At 39.9% G+C, this 5,911-nt stretch overlaps 1 protein-coding gene across 5 annotated transcripts in view; it reads right to left on the minus strand.

The window, feature by feature from the left end:
- Positions 1-5,727, minus strand: part of LOC110297661 (ubiquitin carboxyl-terminal hydrolase 29) — a 319,430-nt gene extending 313,703 nt beyond the window's left edge. For all 5 annotated transcript variants that reach the window (XM_085842367.1, XM_085842365.1, XM_085842363.1 and 2 more), the window contains exon 1: positions 5,023-5,727. The gene's annotated coding sequence lies outside the window, so the exon portion shown is untranslated. The remainder of the gene's footprint in view (positions 1-5,022) is intronic.
- Positions 5,728-5,911: the final 184 nt, after the last annotated feature.

Genomic DNA, 5,911 nt, shown 5'->3' on the forward strand with positions numbered 1-5,911 from the left:
AAAAAATTACAACAGTGGAAATAAAAACATAATTAGCAAGTTTGGTCTTATGAATATAAATGGAAATTAATTTCTAGCAATTAGAGAATACTGTTTCTTATCTAACACCTTGAACAATTCAAAATCAATCAAACCCTAAGAGAAAGGACGCCTTATGGAAATGGCAAATCACACAGACTAGTTGTATTTGACTGCAATGCAGTAGATTTTTCAAAATCTACATTCAAAAGACAGTTCTTTTCTTTCTTTTTTTTTAAACGTAGAATTCAAAATCGTAAACACATTCCTTTACTCCACTAATGGAAACAAAGTGCAGATCTGAACCACGATGAGGTATGTGGGATCTGGTTCAAGTGGCACTTGGAGGAGAATTTATAGCCTTGGATTCATATGTTAAAAATTAAGAGAAAATAAAAATAAATGAGATAAATATGCAACTCAAGAAGCTAGAAAAAGGAGCTCAAATAACTAGGAAAGAAATCAAAAGTAAATTAAATGACAAAGAAGAAAGAATGTGGTCGGTAGAATCAAAAGCCACTTTTTCAAAAAAACAAAGACATCAAGTCTTTGGCAAAGCTGGGGAAAAAAAAACAGCAAAAAACCCAAGAACTGTATCAATAAAAAATATAATTCCCATTGGAAAGAAAAGATTATAAACTGTAAAGTATTTTATAAGGCTTGTATAACTTTGATACCCAAGCCAGACAAGGACAATATAATAATAATAAAAGTGTGAAATGAGACACAAAAAATGGGATCCAGCTGCACATGTGGATAAACCAGAACCTCATAAGTGCGGTTAAGTAGGGCTTAGGAATGTAAACACATTTTAATCTCAGAAACTGCTGTGATTCACATCCTTAGTAGATAGGAAATCATCAAATCTCAACAAATACAGAAAAGCCATAAAATTAAATTCATGAATGGTAACATTTTTTTTAAAGCTAGGATTTTTATAACCTCCAATAAAGAGGCTCTGCCAAAATGTCCACAGCAGACATTTATACTCGATGGCAAATATGACTGTCCTTTCTCTTAGGTTTAGGATCAGACTTATTTCGTCTCACTACAGAGATACAATTATTAACAAAAGATTAAAACAAAATAAAACACAATAATTAGTGTAGATATTAGCATTTTAAAAATTCCAGGGATGTCTATAGAAAGATAATCAGTTAACAAAAACCGCCAGTCAGTTCACCGGCTCAAACATCAACATGCAGACAGCAATGCCTAATATTCCCTTCAAAAAAAAATGTATAGCACAGGTCAGATCATGAGAAAAACATCATATAAACCCAAACTGAGAAATATTCTATGCAACATGTCCCTTTGTACACACCAAAACAGCCAAGTTTATGGAAAATAAGGAATGCTAAGAAACTCTGAGAGCCTGAGTGTGTGTGTGCGTGTGGTGTTGGGGGTCCTGTGTTGTATTTGTGTGTGTATGTGTGTTTGTATGTATGGTAGGTTGTTTGGTGTTTGTGGGGAGGGGTCCTGTTTGGTGTTTGTGTGTGTGTGTGTATGGTGTTGTGGGGTCCTGTGGTGTGTGTGTGTGTGTGTATGGTGGGTTGTTTGGTGTTGGGCGTGGGGTCTTGTTTGTTTGGTGTTTGTGTGTATGTGTGTGTGTGTATGGTGTTGTGGGGTCCTGTGGGGTGTGTGTGTGTGTGTGTATTATTTAGTGGTAGAGCTGGGAGTCCTGTGGTGTGTGTGTGTGTGTGTGTGTGTGTATGGTACTGGGGGTCCTGTGTTTTTCCTATAACAACTGACACTGTTTTTTGAACATGAGGAAAAAACCAACAAAAAAAATGGCATTTGATACTGGAGATTGAACCCAGTGTCTCATGCATGTTAGGCGAGCATTGTACCAAATGAAATGTACTCGCGTGTGTGTGTGTGTGTGTGTGTGTGTGTGTGTGTGTGTGTGCGTGTGTGTGTGTGTGGTGCTGGGGGTTCTGTGTTTTGCCTATAACAACTGATGTTGTTTTTGAGCATAATGAAAAAGAAAAAAAAATGGCATTTGATACTGGAGATTGAACCCAGTGTCTCATGCATGTTAGGCGAGCGTTGTACCAAATGAAATGTACTCATGTGTGTGTGTGTGTGTGTGTTTTGTGGGGGTGGTATTAGAGGTCCTGTTTTTGTGTATGTGTGGTGTTGGGGGTTCTGTTTGTGAATCAGATATTAATAGAAAGATGGGTAAAACCCAAGCACAGTCTGTAGTCTCGGAGTTTTGTCCTATTATTGATTTCTTTTTTACGGTGTCCTGTGCCAAGGTTCTGTTGAGATTTTTTCATCCAGGCAAAATTGCAATAGTAATCTTTGTATTATCTTGACAACTTCTATAAATCTGAATTTTTTTTCAGAATAACCAAGTAGAAATAACTGATAACAATGAATAGGAAAAATATTCCCTAAAGGCAAGTAGGACCTTTATAGGAGGAAAAAAATCATACTATCTTGTTCATATCTGTAGGATATGAAGAGAAGGCAGCACAGACCGTGGTCTGAGATGAAGGTGTTTGATAACACGGCGTTTGCTGCCTTATCTAAATCACTTTCCAGTCTTAATAAAACATGAACACAAATCTCGGGAGGATATTTCATCAAACTTGACAAACCCATTTGAAAAATTCATTTGGAAGCAACAAGGTGAGGAACATTGGGGAGCATTTAGATAACCAGAGAGGAGCAGCCCTTCAAAAGTCAGCATCATAAAGCACTATTAGTGAACATGGTGTGTTGATACACAAAGGTGGGCAAGTAGGCCAGTGGAACAGACCAGAAGGTTCAGAAAGACACCCTGATACAGAAACATACAGACATGAGAAATACAACAATACAGTTTTTTAAATCCCTAAGACCTAGGATTTATTAGAATGTTAGAATCACCATTAACTTTCTTAGGGACCGGTTTCTTCAGACATAAAAGCCAGAACTCCTAAGGAAAAGATTGTTAGATTTTATAGTACCAATGTCTGATGCTGTTTCAAGACATTGAGAGGCACCATGGTCCTTTGCATTTTGTTGACAGTATGGGGTCAGAAGGTAACTCAGACTAGGGGGGAAAAAGATAATTTTTTTTCTTTTTTCTTTGAAAGATCTTTGTGTGCCTTAAAAAATCGGTTCAGTGCAGTGTGGCGAGTATCAGAACTAAGAGTTTAGAACAGAAGAAACTTTACTAGGAAAACGGGGTGGAAATATATGGGATGAAGTTGGCATGTGTTTTGGATATAGTGAGTGGGATATCCTGAGATGTAAGAAATACAAAATTGTGAGATTTTTGCCTATATCAACTGGTAATCTTTTTAGACATGAGGATAAAAGAAAAAAAAAAAAGCTGTTTGATACTCAGGATCGAACACAGTGTCTCACGCATGCGAGGCAAGCACTGTACCAAATGAACCACAGCCATCCCGGCCTCTAACATGCCGCTTTAAGTGCTTTTGAGTTGTCTGTTAAATACATGAAAGGAGCATCTACTGTTACGGGCATTGTTGAATATATTAGACTGGGGTTGTATGGAGAGTCCTGTAACATAGGATTGGAATTTAGGATTTACTGGCGTGTGACTAGGCATTTAAACCTTGTGACTAGGTTAGGAAATAGGTGGCTACCTAGGGAGAGGTTGTGTAAGAACGGTGGTCACATTCTTCCATGAGACCATCCAGCTGTTTGGAAAGTGAGTCAAGGAAAAGTAAGCTAAGATAGGGGAAGAGGCCACGCATGTAGAGAACCATACAGTGTCACCTGAGATGAGAGACAATAGACAGGTTGTTGTTACTGTTGCATTTCAGATGTTCAATCTCATCGCCAGCTTAAGCGTGAAGAGAGTTAGTTGGTGAAATTGTCATACAATTCCAGGGAAATGAAAGAGAAGTCTTCATGACACGTATATGAACCAAAGACATGTACTGAGGCTGTGGAGTGGGTGAAAAGAGACTGTGCACAGTTTGGAGAGATAGTAAGCATGGAAAATACTGAGGCAAAGGGGAGATCTTATCTCTGCGGGAGCTCTTACAGCCTACCGACTTCCCAGAGAGCTGATGAGCCAGGACCTAGAGATAAACTGGTTTTGCAGATAGAGAGGGTCCAGTCCTTTTGAGTACGTTAAATTAACACCCCCCCCCAAGACTTTAACAAGATATTAGGCTTTGGGGGGGCGCCTCCAAAATCAATCACTGTGGGGGTCCTAAGCATAGGCATTGTTTAAACAGCTCTCCTGGGGAGCAGAATGAATAGTCAGATTCAAAGACCTAAGCATAGTGTTACATTCACTTGCACGGTATGCCGAGTTCATTCATGTTTTATGCTTATGGATCTGTGTGAGGTGAGAAACCCTGTCTTAGGTCTGGGGAATTAAAACTGCATACCCTATCCATAAACCCACCACTTCACTATCTAGCAAGCAAGCAAGCAAGCAAGCACAGCTAAGTCTTTGAGTATAAATATAAAACTGAATCCGAGGTATCAGATTAGCTATGCTCTTAGGTAAAATCGCTTTTAACCCATGGACCACGGTCTTGCATTTTTTCCTTTAAAATTAAAACAGTGCATTTTACGTGTCTAATAAAAATACAACCCGGAGTTTTAGCAGCCACACAAAAATACAATTTGTGGATTTACTGGAATTCAATTCTGTTCTGCAGAGTACATTCTTAGTCATAAGAAAAGATGCTCCGTAAATACCCCTGTAATTAGTCTTTCACACACCTGCGCTTATTTCCTTAAATTTCTTGGCAGTGAAATGGTTCCATCAATAGTACATTAACAAACTTTTAATAATTCATCGATTTTACTGCCAGGGAAGAAATACCACTTATCTGCCAAGGAAATTCATGGGCACAGAGAATAAAGCCAAAATCATCTTTCTGTAGTCTGTTCTCCCCTCCCCCATTCCTTTTCCTAGAGGTAACCAGTTAAAAAAATTTTTTTGCAAATTGTTCCAGAAGCTTTGCCCACATTTGTGTATTTTTAACAAAGAAACAAATGAGAAGGAAAGAAAAAAAAAAAAACACTTACCATTTCGTTTCTACAAACTTCGGCAACGGGTTTTATTTCATTGGATCTATTCCGATCCAGGTCCTTTATGGCAGCGATACCCCCGTTATTTTTCCTGGTGTCATAGGAACGTCTTCTATCAGAGGCAGGCTTGGTAATCTACCTGCTCGCTCTCCTCGCAATTTCTTGCTATTCTATGCAGTGGATTCACGTAATGATGGTTGACCACATGCGATTCAGCGCGCTGCCATAAACCGCCTTCACCCGGTATCTCAGGTTGGCGTTTCGCTATGCAGACAGTCAGGTCAAGATTCTTCCAGCCATTTGCATTGTCCTGTGACTTGCGGTCTCTTTTGCCCCCTTTTTTGGTTTGCTTTTGTCTTTCCCTTGTTGGTTTCCAATAGCTCTTCGTTTATTAAGGAAATTAGCTTAGTGCTTGGGTGCTGCAGGCAGAAAAGTCCTTTCTTCCACCTTTATCGTTCGTGGTTAGACCTCAACGTATGTGTTTCTGCCTCGATTTTTCATGGTTTTTCTTTTTTCCCGATTTTAGACAAATATATGCTTGTCGTTTATCCCTCTCTCTCTTCTCAGGTTTTGCATTTGGGCATCATTAGTAGGTATTTCTGATTCACCCCGATTTCTTTTGGGGGGGCTGCATCCCTTCACACCCACATCCCATCCCCCTTTTCCAGACTCTGCTTGGGGGCCCCTAACACTGACTCCGTTGACGTCAACTCCGTGCCTTGGCGCCAAGCTGTTGCCTTGACAACAGCAGTCTGATTGGCAGGGTGTGGGAGGCGTGGTGAGGGCCCAAAGCGGGGAATGGGGTCTTGGATTGGTTAGAGAGGAAGCTCCGCCTCTGCAGAGGACCCTGACAAGGAGGTGTCCCGCAGCCCTTGCTGCAGACGCT

Source organism: Mus caroli, unplaced genomic scaffold (genome assembly GCF_978045245.1).
Source record: "Mus caroli unplaced genomic scaffold, Mus_caroli_1 scaffold_8, whole genome shotgun sequence".
NCBI classification, from domain to species: Eukaryota; Metazoa; Chordata; class Mammalia; order Rodentia; family Muridae; genus Mus; species Mus caroli.